Genomic DNA, 17,505 nt, shown 5'->3' with positions numbered 1-17,505 from the left:
GCACTTTCCCCCTGGATTTTCCCCCCCTAACTTTATCCTCCCGAATTCTTCCACCCGGATTATTTCCCCCCGTGACTTTTTCCCCCTGGGACTCTTTCCACCCGAGACTTTTCCCCCGTGACTCTTTCCCCCTTGTGAATTTTTAGCAATGTTTTTTATATCAATTGATGATCACGTGAGAAGACACAAACATTTCCACCCCTTTACAAATTGGTCGCACGTTTGTATTATCACGTGAGAAGTGAGCAGTGTTAGACACAAACATTTCCACCCCTTTGCAAATTATTCGTACACTTGTATTTTCACGTGAGAAGTGAGCAGTGTTAGCCACTGTAAGTGAAATCTGTGAATGTGTGAATGATAAATCTGCGATATCAGTATCCGTGACTGTCAACTTGATTGCCACTATTCTGCAAAATGGATCAACAAAGAGAGGCCGATTTCAAAACAACAGAGAGAGGAGCAAGATGCGTTGTTGACAAGAAATACATATATTTAAAACAGAAGGATTCCGCCACACACAAGAAGGAAATACCAAGACTCTAACCAGCGCATTTCGCGGCATACAGTGTTTTCTTTTAGACTATTTTAGACTCTTTTAGATGTGTATGTATGTGAATGTACGTGTTTTAAACCAAAGCTGCTGAATTAAAAGTAGGAACCACACATGTGTAAGAATACACATTTTATTTATCCATTTTATCAAAAAAAATTAAGCATTAAGAATAACAAAAAAATTAAAATAGAAATAATAAAATAACGAAAAGAGTCAAGGGGGGAAAGAGTCACGGGGGAAAGTGCCCCAAGGGGGAAAAGTCACGGGGGAAAGTGCCCCAAGGGGGAAAAGTCACGGGGGGAAAAAGTCTCAGGGGGAAAATGTCACGGGGGGAAAAAATCGGGGTGGAAGAATTCGGGGGGATAAAGTCAGGGGGGTAAAAATCCAGGGGGAAAATGTCCTAGAATCGAGGATAAGACCAGCCCTCCACTTGGACGCATCCCACAAATCAACATCCTGAGTGCTTAATGTGCAGAGTTGGATCTTTTTATGAATCTGTTTCGCAGATTGACTTCTTCTTCTTGCGTTCGCCGAATATGGTGTCATGGTTGGCGTTGATGCGTGGTACCATGGTTTATTAGAGTGCGCCGTGCAGCCCAGTACCTCCGTCTTCAGCACTACGCAGATTGACTGACTCTTGTGGCTTTTTAAAACCCAAGAAAACCAAGATGGCGCCGGCTCATGGGGACTCGGTGTGGAGTGTGTCTGATACTTCCACACTATAGGACAAATACCAATGGCTTTGATGCTCTATCGCGGATTAAATTCGTGTTCTTGTTCTCCTTGTGCTTCTTGTTCTTTTTCTCATAAGAAATTAATTCATAGTCAAACTTCCCATTTAGCTCTGCACAACAGCAGCATCACTGCTTTTTGTGTAGAGTGGGAATAGTTATTATAGCTTATCCCATGTTCATCTTTTTGGCATGTGTCCAAGTGGACGGATGTCGTGAGCTATTAAGGCCAAAAAAAACCAAGAAATTCCTCCGAGGTAGGAAAAACACCCCCGTCAAAGGGAAATAACCTTCTCAGTTGGTGGCAGTGACTGAGTGAGAATGGTTATTTCCCTTTGACCATTAAGATGTGCCTCTATAAGTCCTTGTATAATCTTAATCCACCAATAACTCCCTAACCGTGTGTTTGACTGGTCCCAATTATTGTAAGGACCGTCTCAGGAATGTATAGAACCTGTTCACCAAGTTTGGTGACGATCGGTCCGTTCATTCTTGAGATCTATATGCGAACACAAACAAACAAACAAACACATCGAGCGAAACCTATACACACCCCTATACCGGGGGTGTAAATAGGTGTAGTTAAGGTAACATAGCCCAAAAAAATAGGGTAGGAAGGTAGGCAATCACTTTTTTTTTAAACTTTTTTTCTAATGTGTACAAATTAAACCTACTTGACAGGGAAATAAGTGTGCGACTCGAGCGCTTTCGCTTTCAATGCGTTTTCTGCACTCGGGTTTTTTGTTGTTGTTTTTTTTGACAAATGTAATAAAAAGTTATAGGGTCGGCCCCTAAAAATAGGGTAGGTCGGGTTACCGTAACCACACCTATTTTTATTTTAGGCCAATATAAAAGCCTGGCCCCAGATCTCAGATGGTGAGCGAATCGTTTGAACGGGAAGGACCGTGCCTTTAAGTTCGTAACTGACACCGGTGTCAATCAGTGGAATTAATACAGCAAAACAAATTCCACTCTTCATTGGAAGCCACCAGGCTATACGTTTTGGGCATGTGTCCTAGTGGACGGATGTCGGGAGCTAATATAAAAGCCTGGCCCCAGATCTGAGATGGTGAGCGAATCGTTTGAACGGGAAGGACCGTGCCTTTAAGTTCGTAACTGTCACCTGTATCAATCAGTGGAATTAATTCAGCAAAACATATCCCACAGCCACCAGGCTATACGTTTTGGGTTGGTGTGCAAGTGGGAGGTTGCTCTTATCCCGTGTAAAGTCCTGGGTAGATTTGTGGTTACATAATTATATGCCTGCTTTCTTTGGAAGAAATGCATACTCGTTTGATCCAGCATAAAAGGGCACGATTGTTTCTTCTTGGCATTCCATGATTGTAATAGTTTTTGTGATTTTAATCAACACAAAGTGCAAAGTTTCAACCAAACCAACCAAAACAATTACCAATAATTCGAGAGAACAAAGTAAACCCCCAAGCAATTCTTAAAGGCGCACAACACATCGCTCCAAGTGCAAAGTTTCAACCAAACCAACCAAAAAATTACCAATAATTCGAGAGAACAAAGTAAACCCCCAAGCAATTCTTAAAGGCGCACAACACATCGCTCCAAGTGCAAAGTTTCAACCAAACCAACCAAAAAATTACCAATAATTCGAGAGAACCAATTAACCCCCGAAATTAACCTCCCAAGCAATTCTTAATGGCGCTAAACGCATCGCTCCAAGTGCAAAGTTTCAACCAAACCAACACAAAATTACCAACAATTCGAGAGAACAAGATAATTAGACTTTGGGAGGGCGTCAATCCACGATGAAGACTGAGAAGTTTCAAATGGAAGCATGTTAATGTTATTGTAATTCAATCTGACGACGATCTCTTTCCTGCTTTCATGCGGTTGTAAACAGACAGGATTGGTTCTGTCCATGGCGATCTCTAGTAGTAGAGTACGCTGTGGTTCTGTCCTGTTCACACACTACTTTCAGTCCACCTACCTGCAAGGGTCAAGTCCCAAGAAATATGTCTCTGTATTCCTATCGTATCACTCTGCTCCTGTTTTGTTTTCTTTCACACACATTTTCCCTTCTTTTTTGACGGGTTTCTGGACAGCAAACTCTAAAACAAATTCTTTTCATCACAAAAGCGATCTTTGGAATTGGCTGACGTAGTCCGGAAGAATTCATGCATCAACTTATGTCACGTATTGGACGTCATCACTTCGCATACCTTATAATGGTCTCGGTATTTCGTTGGCCTTCATATTTCCTACTTGTAAAATGACCCTCAAAGCTAACCGAGACTAGTTGAGGCTGTATCAATGCGCCTCGCCAGCAGGTTGTTAATGGATTTTTTTAGCGAGTGGTTATCGACAATTAATGACCGGTAATTTTTAATGAGTTGGGGCATTCTGACCAATCACAGGATCTGTTTCATTAAAACGCAAACTTGATTGAATTACAATGTGAGATAATGCCTTACCGCCACATGGACAAATAGCAACAATCAGCAGCATCACTACTGTCTGTGTAGAGTGGGAATAGTTATTATAAGATGTTTGGTGGCTTGTTGACAGACCAGCTTTTTTGTTGGTCCAAGGGGACCATGTCGTCTTTTGTTTCATCTTTATCGACCAAGGCCGAAGGCCGCGGTTGATAAATATGAGACAAAAGGCAATATGCTCCCCGAGGACCAACAACAAAATGCTGGTCTGACGACAAGCCACCAAACATCGTTTTTGTCATCATTTTGGTTGTGCAACAAAATGCACAATAACCCACAGGGAGACGAATTTTTAGAATCCGACTCCGGGCCACAAAGCATCGTCACAGTAGCACGAGATAACACGTCAAACTTGTATGTGACGTCAAACGTAGCTTGTTGACGCTTTTCTTCCAGTCTGAAAATGTACAGAGCTGCGATCATACCTGTGCATTCAGTAAGTGTTGAGCATATTTCTTTTCTTTTAAGTGTTTATGACTTTTCGTTGTGGATTTTGCGATTACAGCGATAAGTTGCAAATTGACCATGAGTCGCCGCGGTAATTATCAACATTGATTGGGTCTTTGAGAGTGAATGCTTACAATCGTTGTCCTCGGAAACACAAATCCAAAGCCACGATGGTTCCACACATCAAACAATCAGCCTGATTGGCTTTTACTTTGACAATCCACGTTTCACATGAAAGCTCAAACCCATTCACCACCTCGAGTTATTGCATGGGGAACATGAGATTTATTTACCAGGTGTTTGTGAATGAAAACTCGTGAAAATGATGACAATATAGCTTATCCCATGTAAAAGCCTGGACAGGTCTGAGATAGTGAGCCGAGTCGTTTACACACGAAGGACTGAGCTAGTGTGCCTTTAATAATGCCTTGGGTGAGTATTATGTTCTCTTGAAATAATAATAATTTTGTGTTGGTTTGGTGGACATTTTGCACTTTGGGTAATGTGCTGATTAAAAACACGAAAACCGTTACAATCATGAAACGCCAAGTAAAAAATATGTCTTTTTATGCAGGATCAAACGAGAACGAAAACAACAATTGTTTTGAAAGGCTTGAGCGAAAAAAGAACGAGTGTTGACTGAATATTGATTGGTTTATGTTGTCAATCGCTCTATGATCTCTGGAATGAAGGCTTTGGCTTTATTAGCGACCACAATGGATGACATGTGCCTTTGAAGCTTGACTCTGTCAGCAATCTGCTGTTTTTACCAACTTCAAAGTTCATCTAAAAGGATTTCTCGATGTAATGCAACTCGATACGGTTGAAATTATGCGATCACGAAAAAGTGTCATGTTTGCCTTAAAGTGTGAATGAAATAATCTTCTACCTGTCCTTTTGTTTAAAAAGAATTGAGGTTTTGATTCCCTCAGTCTAGGAAAACAAGAGTAAGTAAGTTTAAGTTTATTGATGATAGTTGCAGCTAGCTCCCAAAGATGACAGCGATGGTAGTGGTGGTCCGCGGTATGTGTGTAGGCCTATTTTGCGACTGTCTGAAACGGCGGATTTTGCAGCAAACTGCGACAGACCATGCTAGTACATGCAGTTGCAGCATGCGACAAGCTATCTGGGATCCGCGACAGGCAAATACTCATTCTGATAATCATCGGTCCACGGCTATCGCCAGTTTCTCTCTGACAGCATGCTGAATTATTGCGCGAATCTATCAAAACAAGAATACAGAGTTATCTCCCTTTCGGTTTTCGCGAGCACTGATTTAAATTTGAGATCAGTGTTCGCGACTGAGACGAAAATGATTGCAGATTGGCCGACTTCGACAGTGATCTCCGTTCTGTTCTTCACAGTTATGATAAAGACATCGTTCTAAGGTCAAAACAAGTCGAAATTTTGGGACTGCTGCCGGAAGGTGACCGTATTATATGGTTGGCATCACTGTCAACTGGTTACAGAAAAAATATTCTGCTCCAGTGAACGCCGAAACCAAACGGTTGATTATCACGTGACACTTTTGCCATATTTAGAGTTGTTTGCACAGTAAAAACAGCCGCGAAAAATAGCTCGCTTGAAACTCTCTTACATATCAATTCCTTTGTAATTCAAAAATTACAAAACACCATGAAAAATCATTATCGACGATCGCGAATCTGCTTATATCAATAATGCATTACAAAAAGCTCTAAATATGTAAAAAAAAAAAATCGGTTTCCTTGCCAGAAAAGGAAACTCAAGGCATCCTGTCAGGGAGAGAATGAGCCGAACTCATTTTGACCTGAGTTCACCCGGGATGGGCAAATACTGTGCACGCAGCCATGCTGTCAGTGCCGTATTCAGTGCAGACAAAGTGTCTTGGCAATCACAAGACCGTGGCACAGAAAATAGGCCTTGAACATGTATTGTGTCTGACTACAACAATATTGTCGTTTTCATTATTTCTACCGTTCAAACCGTTTTAATTATAGAATTGTAATTGCCCCCGAGGGGTGGAACGAATAGGCCAATGTTTGCAATAATGACAGTTTCAGCTGACTCTCGATTTGTTGTGTGTATTGATCAGCGTCTGAACAAAGTTCTACTGCTTTGTCTGAACGGTCGTGTGGTCTGATCTTTTAGATGTTCACCTCTGAAGAAAATATTGACTTTCTCCGGGATGAATGAAAACCGCGGGATACAAGGGTTAAAATGTTTCCGAGGGGAAGCCACTCTGCACGCGATCCAGTCAGTTGCGTCCCTTTTCGCGGATTCTTCAAGAAATCAAAGGAATTACGTGACACGATGGCGCGCTTTACAGGTTTCTTGTCATAGAACTGAAGGATTCTCTGTATTGTGATATTTTCAAGCGACCTATTCTGGTACATGAGGCCGGTGCCTTGGAAAGGGGTTAGAGAGGGGGCCCCGTATTGGGTACCTTAACTCTGAAGCGCTGTGGTTTCACAACTTTCTTCTAGATCGGTCATTCTCAGAGCCATGTTCCACAAGCTTGACATGGACCTTGAAAAATAAAGTTCGAAGAAGATCGTTAAAAACTGGCTATGTAATAGACTAGGGTGTGGTGAAACTATAAATGAAAAGTAATTAAAATAACTTTTCCGCTTTCCTTGTATGGGGGTTGACATTTTGACACTTTGGATCACTTTGGAGGTCATGATTATGACTGACGTTGACACGAATGTCACGAGCTCAATAACCAATCATTTATACTGTTTAAAGCATGTAGGCTTCTACACACACACACACACACACACACACATTGACGTTCACACACACACACACACACCACACACACACGCGTACGACATACACACACACACCCACACACATGCACACACACACACCGTCACTGCACACGAGACACACACACACACACACACCACACATACATATATATTTGTATAAACACACACGCCCCACGCACCAAGAGAGAGAATCAGAGAGGGAGAGAGAGACTCAAATGGTTTACTGGTTAGGCAATCTGCCCATGACCAAGTGGGGACGGGGGGATCGGGGATGTGTGTGGCTTCAGCATAATACAACACTTTTCGACATCGAACGGCAGTGCATGTCGACGTACACGAACACCCGTTATTTAGACAGACAGAGAGACACACAGACAGACAGACAGACAGACACCGAGAAAAAACCCAGATAGTCATAGAAAGGATACAGTCACGCAAGTGCTGGGGTTTTACAGGAATTCAAACACAGCAGCTAACCGGCCCCTGTCTAGTTTCTGCATTCATTGTGGAATAGCCTACAACCGCAACTAACGCTTTCTTTTGTTATGTAATTGAACTGTCGAGTATAATATGAAGCGATCAACACTTAGCTTGATGAATAAGCAACTTAATTCAGTTCCAAACTTTGAAAGTCACTTTCCGCGCAGGGAAGCAAGATTTTTCGGATTACAGTGAAAGGGCCTGATGTTTCCGGTAAAGTCAGCGAAACCCCAATGAACACTAAAAGGCTTCCTGAACAAAAAACATCGCTAGAATGACACAACATGGCATTTTTGTTACAACGGGCAACACTGTAATCCTTTCAACAACAAATCAGAGGTACACAGGCACAGGAATTATTTTTTAGTAATTATTGTCCGTTGAGGCGGGCCAGTGGCGACCAAAAAGAACGCTAACAGCTCCAACATTTTCACACATTGTTAGAAACACTTTGAAGGTGACAGATCCTTAGGCTTCAGACTTTCTCAAGGTTTTGGTTTTGCCCCACCACCAGCACTACCTCTTTACCTAGGAGTTGTTCGCTGTCAGTATCAATCAGGGATCTCTCTCTCTCTCTCTCTCTCTCTCTCTCTCTCTCTCTCTCTCTCTCTCTCTCTCTCTCTTCTCTCTCTCTTGCTTCAAAAACATCAGAGAAAACTTTAACTAAAATTTCTTTAATTTATACACATGACCTTACTTTGACCCCAACATTTGACGAGGGTCAACCAAACTTGGGTCATCCTCTTTTCACAATGATATTGTAATGCCTCTACCATCGCGTATTGGTCGCCAAAAAAGTACCGGAAATGGCAAATAAATCAAGGCCTCCAGGCCATTACGAGCATCCGATCTGTTATTACGAATGTCATTAAGAAGAAGTCACATTTGTTGCAGTTTTCACCGAGACCAAGCCTACCACCCGTGTCACTTCCGTCGTTACAAACCCCATTGAGGAACAATTGCAATGAGAGAGAGAGAGAGAGAGAGAGAGAGAGAGAGAGAGAGAGAGAGAGAGAGAGAGAGAGAGAGAGAGAGAGAGAGATTATTACCGATACTGGCCTACATTTTGCGGGAATAATTTCGCACATCGACATAGGTGTCAGTTACGAAATAAAATCAACGAGAAGAAGAAGAAGAAGAAGAAGAACAACAACAACAACAACAACAACAATAACAACAACACAAAAACAACCTCCACCACCACCACAACAACAACAACAACAAAACCAACAACAACACCACCAACAACAACATAATCCCACTATGCACACAGAGGGTGGCCACGATGTTGACTCATTGTATTGAAGGGAAGGATGCTCTTGTCCCGCACAAAGGCCTTGACGTATCCATGGTGATCAAATTTACATGAAGGTTTTCATGTGAAGGCGGGTATCTTTACACAATTAAGTATCATCAACACAAATATTTTAGAATTCTTCATTCCCGTAGAAACGGGCACGCAGATCTGTCTAGGCTCTTACATATGTTAAGCTAAGAGCATCCCTCCATTTGGACACACAACAACATTCAACAGCCTGAATGCTATCGGTCAAGAGTAGGATTTTTCTCCTAAATTGATTTCGCAGATTGACATACAGGTGTTGGACTCCGAAATTAATTCAACACAACAACAAAACATTCCGCGCAGAAAGTAGCAAGGCTGTTCATTTTTTGTATGTGTCTAAATGGAATGATGCACTTTGCGCATGTAACAGCCTGGACAGATCTGTGGTGGTTTATATGCTGGCTCTTAACCGGATTAGTTCAGGTATCTTTAACATATAAACGGCACAATCGACCACCTGCACGCCCTGGAACGTGGTACACCTAGCTCTAGCTGTCCCCCGCAGGCGCTACACCCACTTCTGTCCCCCGCACGCGGAATCAGAGGTGAGATATCGCCAAAGAATTGCCCCGTGAAGGTATGTTTGTGGGAGATCAGATTATCTATTATAGATATTCCGAAGCAGAATTGCCTAGGCTCTATGTACAATAGGAAACTTAGGTCTTGTTGCGTACTCGTGACAGTGAAGTTTGATTTTCTGCCCAAGTCCGCGAAAAATCTGCAGAGAGGTCTGAATTTCTTACAAATTACCCTAGAACTACCATTTGAATCACTATTCTCATACTCACATATTAATCTTCGATACCTTGCAGCCTTGTATGCGCGTTTTCGGGCACATACATCGGGGATAAGCTGCTTTAATCTGGTGTTATTTTGTGGTACTCAATTGACAAGATCGGGTGTAGCGCCTGCGGGGGACAGAGCTAGGTGTACCACGGTCCAGGGCGTGACCAAAGGACGGAAAAGCATGTGCTGTCATAGTTGTCAAGGGGGTTAATCCCTCGGAGGTCTTTATTAGTTTCAGGAAAAGCAAAGTAGTCGTTCCCAAGCAAAAAAAGAAAAGAAAGAGGGAGAGAGTGGGGTGAGGGGTAGAAGGAATTTAAAGTGTGGTGGTGCGCGCTTGCTTGTGTGTGTGTGTGTGTGTGTGTGTGTGTGTGAGTGTGTGTGTGTATGTTCCGTGAACGTGTGTGTGTGTGTGTGTGTGAACGTGTGTCAGTGTGTGTGTGAGTGTGTGTGTGTGTGTGCCATGAACGTCACTTGTGTGTGTGTGTGTGTGTGTGTGTAGGGGGCTTGAGTGGATGGGGGGTGGCGGGGTGGGGGTAGTCAATTGTACTTGACTGAGAAGAATTAGGGACCTGATAGAAGCGATAAAAAAGTCAGAAAGAAAAGCCTCACCAAGGGAGGTAATTGTCGCATGGGCATCGTCAGGACGGCTTTTCTGGAACAGAAAAGTCGGGACTTCGGTCCGTTCCGGAAAGCAGCGAAACAGACGACAAAAGTTTTCAATCAAAAATCGTTGGGTGGCGCATGGCTCCTGCGTCGTGACGAGGGGAAATTGCCTGCATGCCCCGGTGCCCATTGAAAGTGAACGGAAATGAACATGGAGAGACAGGGCGGGAGACAGAGAGAGAAAGAAGCAGAGATTGAGAGACTCGGAACAAGGTGGTGGTAGTGGTGACGGTGACGGTGGGTTCAGAGGGGGGTGGGGGGTGGGGATGAGGAGGGGCCATTGATGTCACCGGTAAAATGAAAAATAATGAACATGAAGATACAGGAGGGGAGACAGAGAAAGGGGAAAGCAGAAAGGGATGGTGAGGTCAGTTGAGGTGGAAAGAAGGGGGGGGGGGGGGGGGATAGAGAGGCGAATGTTAAGGACAGGTAAATCAGAATAGGATAAAGAACAAGTCGAGTAAGGCGAAATTACTATATTTATTCAAGCTGTCGGACTCGCAGAATGAAACTGGACGCACTGCATTTTTTCACCAAGACCGTACAGCATAGTCAGTCCCACACTCGTGGAAAAGGCAGTGACATTGGCAAGCCAATATAGCGCGGTAGTGGTTGCGCTGAGGGGGATAGCACGCTTTTCTGTACGTATATTCTTTTTAACTTTCTGAGCTTGTTTTTAATCCAAACATAACATATCTACATGTTTTTGGAATCAGGAACTAACAAAGAATAAGTTCAGATTGTTTTCAAATCGATTTCGGAAATTTAATGTTATCATAATTTTCATATTTTTAATTTTCAGAGCTTGTTTTTAATCCGAATATAACATATTTATACATTTTTGGAATCAGAAAAGAATGACAAATAAGATAAAATTATTTTTGGATCATTTAAAAAAAAATTCAGATTGTTAATGATTAAACTCATTAATTGATTTTAAAGCCTCCAAGCTGAAATGCAATACCAAAGTCCGGACTTTGTCGAAGATTGCTTGACCAAAATGTCAATCAATCTAGTCAACAAATGAGGGCGTGACAGTGCTGTCTCAACTTTCACTAAAAGCCGGATATGACGTCATCAAAGACATTTATCGAACACATGAAAAAAACATCTGGGGATATTGTACCTAGGAACTCTCATGTGAAGTTTCATGAAAATCGGTCCAGTAGTTTTCTCGGAATCGCTCTATACACACACACACACACACACATACACCACAGCCCTCGTCTCGATTCCCCGTCTATGTTAAAACATTTAGTCAAAACTTGTAAACTATACGTACATATGTACAAAGTATAAAGTGCCTTTCAGGCAGATTATTTATTTCATTTAGTCGACGGCTTTTAACCTGTGGCTCTGAAATCCTTTTTCAACATAGTAAATATCGGAAATAAAATTGTCTGTTAAAGGCCCAGCCCCATGTAACACACGCGCACGGTGTCTGAGAAAAAATAGGGTGAAGGGTACTTTCTTTCTTTATTTGGTGTTTAACGTCGTTTTCAACCACGAAGGTTATATCGCGACGAGGTGAAGGGTACGAGCCTGCTACTTTTAAGAAAAATGTCGTATATCTCTTATGCTTTCATTGGCACTCTCCCGTCATCTACCCCCTCCCACTACCCCCCCTCCCTTTCTTTTAATTTGTATAAAATATATCGTCCGAGCCAGTGGAGGAGAGGCGGTCATATGATATGTGCGAGATGAGCGTACGCCGAGCTGTCCGACTATAACACGAATGGCCGTGCAGCAGATTCACAATTAAGTTTGATCAGAAACATGCAGTATCTCTCTCTCTCTCTCTCTCGGTCTCTGTCTCTCTCTCCATTTCTGTTTGTGATAATCTACTGGTCCGAAAACAAAAGTCGAAAAGTCGTTCTCCTTTTATGTGTGTGCTTATAGTGGTAGTGGTGGTGTGTGCGTGCGTGCGCGCGCGCGCGTGTGTGTAGAGCGATTCTGAGAAATCTTCTGGACCGATCTTCATAAAACTTTACATACAAATTCTTCCAGATGATATGTCCAGATGAGGAGGACTTTGAAGTTCAAGGCAAGACTGTTGAGAAGGTTTTTAGCAAGTTGAATGTAAAGAAAGCAGTTGGTCCTGATAACATCGGTGGACGAGTTTTGAGATCATGTGCCTGTCAGTTGTCCGTTGTTTTTAGCCGTTTGTTTAGTTGGTCTCTGAAAGATTGCACTGTGCCTAGACTCTGGAAAAACTCTACGATCACCCCTGTCCCCAAGAACAACAAGCCCAAAACCCTGAATGACTATCGCCCTGTAGCTCTCACCTCTATTGTTATGAAGTGCTTTGAGCGCATTGTCCTCTTTAGACTGCTCCATCAGGTCAAGCCCCATCAGGATCCCTTCCAGTTTGCATACAAGCAGAACAGATGCACAGATGACGCCACACTCACACTCTTACACAACGCATACACACACTTAGAAAAACCTGGCTCTTTTGTACGCATTCTTTTCATAGACTTCTCTTCTGCCTTCAACACTATCCAACCCTGCCTCATGGCCCAGAAACTTCTCCGCTACAGCGTGACTCCAAGGCTTATCCTGTGGATTATCAACTTTCTCGTTAACAGAACCCAGTCAGTCCGCTTTCAGACAGCTCTCTCTTCACTTAGGTCCACCTCCATAGGCTCTCCACAGGGTACAGTTATCTTCCCTGTGTTGTTCACACTCTACACTAACGACTGCAGTGGCACTGACTCCACCCTTCTTATCAAATATTCAGATGATACAGCGCTAGAAGATCTCTCCAATAGTGACGCAACTTACTTTGCAGAAATAGAACGTTTCAACGCCTGGTGTAAAGACAACTTTTTAGACCTAAATGTGACAAAGACCAAAGAACTTCTGATAGACTTTAGAAGAAACCCGGCCCCTGTCCCTGACCTGATGATTGATGGTGTGACTGTTGAGCGTGTGACTGAATATAAGTATCTTGGCACAGTTATCGATGATAAGCTGTCCTTCAATGCAAACACCACCCTCATACACAAAAAATGTCAGTCACGCATCTACAGCCTTCAGAAACTATCCTTCAAACTTTCTACCGCTCTTTCATCGAGTCTGTCATCACTTTTGGTTTTGTGTGCTGGTATGGAGGTCTGAGTGTGAAGAACAGGAATGTCTTAGTGCGAATGGTGAATGTCAATAGCAAGGTGATTGGCAGGCAGCAAGCAAGTGTGGAGTCCCTGTATGAAAAGCGTGTGGTGAGAAAGAGTAGGCGGATAGCTTCAGATAGGTCCCATGTCCTTGCCCACCTCTATGAACTCCTTCCCTCTGGCCGTAGACTTCGCACGCACAAAGCTATAGGACACTCAGGCTGCAAAACAGCTTCATCCCCAAATCCATCACCCTTGGCAACATGTAAACACATCCACATACCCGACTCAGCCCCTCTTCTGCCAGTGCAATCAGTAGTAATGTACATGTATGTATTGGTTTTATGTACGTCCGTATTTTTTCTGTGATATATTGTATGCTATGATTTTTTGCAATGATGTTTAGCCATAGTCCGTTATACGCGTAGGTGTGCGAAAATATGTAAGCGCAGTGCTTTAAAGATGTCCATGTGGGAATGTGTAAGTGGGCGTAGTCGAATGTCCATGTGGGAATGTGTAAGTGGAGCATATAAGAATGTAAGAATGTGTAAGTGGAGCGTGGTCGAATGTCCATGTGTGAATGGGTAAGTTGAGCGTATAAGAATGTCCATGTGTGCGATGTGTAAGTGAGACATGGATGTGTTCATGACTGAATGCGTAAGCACAATGCAAGGAATGTGGGAGGTGTTTATAACCTGCCCTGTTACATAGTGCTATAAGTCTTATGTAAAATCAATGTACTGTTTGTATTATCCCAGCGAAGCTGGAGGTATCCTGTGAACGCTATACTGTAATCGACTTGAGAAATGTGCATACCGAATAATACATGATAAAGAAGGATTCTTTGTGCCCGGCTACGTGCTACAGGTGGAGATGGAAGTTCACCAAAAATTGGGACCATACTAACAAAAATACGGTGGGTGCAATAGTCGCCCCCATTTTTTCAGCAAACGCCACCCAAGGCCGTTTTGGACGGGTAGAAATTCCGTAGTTTCCAAGTCTATGGATAAAGCTCGCGTAAGAAGAATACGTCACGGTCGAAAGTCTTTGACGTCAATTAATGCATCATGACGTCATGCCTCCCTGACGTCTTTCTCTCTCGCGCAGTGTGTGTGTTTGTGTTCATTTTGTGCACATGTGTTAGTGTTACTGTTTGTGTGTGTGTGTGTGTGTGTGTGTGTGTGTGTGTGTGTGTGTGTGTGTGTGTGCACGCGTGCGTGAGTCTGTACTCGTATGTGTGTGGTGTGTGTGTGTGTGTGTGTATTTGTGTGTGTGTGTGTGTGTGTGTGTGTGCGCACGCGTGCATGAGTCTGTACTCGTGTGTGTGTAAATGTGTGTGTGGGTATAAGTGTATGTGTGTTTGTTTGTAAAGGTGTGTATGTCCGTCTGTCCATAATGCGTATGGGTGTGTGTTTTGTGTGTATGAAGTTTTTTGTGAGAGTGAGTGAGTGCGTGTTAGTGAGTGTGTGCATGTGTGTGTGTGTGACTTGGGGTGTGTGTGTGTGTGTGTGTGTGTGTGTGTGTGTGTGGGTGTGTGTGTGTGTGTTTGAGAGAGAGAGAGTGTGTGTGAATGTGTGTGTGCATGAGTTTGTGTGTATGTTTGTGTGTGTATGAGTGTGTATATGTGTTTGTTTGTAAAGGTGTGTGTGTCCGACTGTCTATGTGCGTATTTGTTTGTGCGTATGTACAGTGTGTGTGTGTGTGTGTGTGTGTGTGTGTGTGTGTGTGTGTGTGTGTCTGTTTGTATAAGAGAGAAAGAGAGAGAGAAAGAGAGAGAGAGAGAGTGGGTGGGTGTGTGTATGTGTGTGTGTGCGTAAGTGTATGTGTGTGTGTATGTGTGTTTGTTTGTAAAGGTGTTTATGTCCGTCTGTCTATATGTGCGTATGGGGGTGTGTTTTGTGTGTATGAAGTGTGTGTGAGAGAGTGAGTGAGTGCGTGTGAGTGAGTGTGTATGTGTGTACGTGTGTGACTTGGGGGGTGTGTGTGTGTGAGAGTGCGTGTGTGTGTGTGTGTGTGTGTGTGTGTGTTTGTGTGTGTGTGTGTGTGTGTGTGTGTGTGTGTTCGTGTGTGTGTGTGTTTGAGAGAGAAAGAGAGAGAGTAAGAGAGAGGTTTGTCTTTCGCTGGGGTATGCAGTGCCTTGGCGTTGCACATCTACTTAATTGTTATGTACCACGCCTGAATTTCTCTATGAGATAATAAAGTATTCTTATTCTTATCCCAGCGAAGCTGGAGGTATCCCGTGAACGCTATACTGTAATCGACTTGAGAAATGTGCATACCGAATAATACATGATAAAGAAGGATTCTTTGTGCCCGGCTACGTGCTACAGGTGGAGATGGAAGTTCACCAAAAATTGGGACCATACTAACAAAAATACGGTGGGTGCAATAGTCGCCCCCATTTTTTCAGCAAACGCCACCCAGGGCCGTTTTGGACGGGTAGAAATTCCGTAGTTTCCAAGTCTATGGATAAAGCTCGCGTAAGAAGAATACGTCACGGTCGAAAGTCTTTGACGTCAATTAATGCATCATGACGTCATGCCTCCCTGAAGTCTTTCTCTCTCGCGCAGTGTGTGTGTTTGTGTTCATTTTGTGCACATGTGTTAGTGTTACTGTTTGTGTGTGTGTGTGTGTGTGTGTGTGTGTGTGTGTGTGTGTGTGTGTGTGTGTGTGTGTGTGTGTGTGTGTGCGCACGCGTGCATGAGTCTGTACTCGTATGTGTGTGGTATGGTGTGTGTGTGTGTGTGTGTGTGTGTGCGCACGCGTGCATGAGTCTGTACTCGTGTGTGTGTAAATGTGTGTGTGGGAATAAGTGTATGTGTGTGCGTGTATGTGTGTGCGTGTATGTGTGTTTGTTTGTAAAGGTGTGTATGTCCGTCTGTCCATATGTGCGTATGGGTGTGTGTTTTGTGTGTATGAAGTTTTTTGTGAGAGTGAGTGCGTGTTAGTGAGTGTGTGTATGTGTGTGTGTGTGACTTGGGGTGTGTGTGCGTGGGTGTGTGTGTGGGTGTGTGTGTGTGTGTGTGTTTGAGAGAGAGAGAGAGAGAGAGTGTGTGTGTGTGTGTGTGTGAATGTGTGTGTGCATGAGTTTGTGTGTATGTTTGTGTGTGTATGAGTGTGTATATGTGTTTGTTTGTAAAGGTGTGTGTGTCCGACTGTCTATGTGCGTATGTGTTTGTGCGTATATGTACAGTGTGTGTGTGTGTGTGTGTGTGTGTGTGTGTGTATAAGAGAGACAGAGAGAGAGAGAGAGTGGGTGTGTGTGTGTATGTGTGTGTGTGCGTAAGTATGTGTGTGTGTATGTGTGTTTGTTTGTAAAGGTGTTTATGTCCGTCTGTCTATATGTGCGTATGGGGGTGTGTTTTGTGTGTATGAAGTGTGTGTGAGAGAGTGAGTGAGTGCGTGTGAGTGAGTGTGTATGTGTGTACGTGTGTGACTTGGGGTGTGTTTTTGTGCGTGTGCGTGTGCGTGTGTGTGTGTGTGTGTGTGTGTGTGTGTGTGTGTTCGTGTGTGTGTGTGTTTGAGAGAGAGAAAGAGAGAGAGTAAGAGAGAGGTTTGTCTTTCGCTGGGGTATGCAGTGCCTTGGCGTTGCACATCTACTTAATTCTTATCCTCAGACAATTTTTCTTTTTTCTATTAATGTCTTTGATGACGTCATATCCGGCTTTTAGTGAAAGTTGAGGCAGCACTGTCATGCCCTCATTTTTCAATCAAATTGATTGACATTTTGACCAAACAATCTTCGTTAATGATTTCATCTTATTCTTTATCATTTCCTGAATCCAAATATATATGTTATGTTTGGATTCAAAACAAGCTCAGAAAGTTAAAAAGAATACAGAAGTCTTTTCCTCTTAAGTGCAAGCGCTAATGCTCTATACTGGCTTGTCACTTAACGCGATCAGCGGGCCATGCGCTTTTCACGTGAATGTGTCAGCGCTTCTCAGCCGCGGGGCCGGTATTGGCAAAAAATGCAATGTTTAAATTTTCATTCTGTGAGTTCGACTAATTGTATTATTTCGCTTCATGCGACTTGTTCTATCAGATTGTTGAGGACTGTCTAGTGTAACCTTCTCTATCTTACACAGTTAAGACATTTTGGTGGGATGTGTTTTTTTATCCATATGTGCAGTTGAATATGTTGTTTGCATTTTACATGCAGCAAG

Source organism: Littorina saxatilis, linkage group LG7 (assembly GCF_037325665.1).
Source record: "Littorina saxatilis isolate snail1 linkage group LG7, US_GU_Lsax_2.0, whole genome shotgun sequence".
Taxonomy (NCBI): domain Eukaryota; kingdom Metazoa; phylum Mollusca; class Gastropoda; order Littorinimorpha; family Littorinidae; genus Littorina; species Littorina saxatilis.
The sequence above is the reverse complement of the archived record's forward strand: the minus strand, read 5'-3'. Positions refer to the sequence as shown.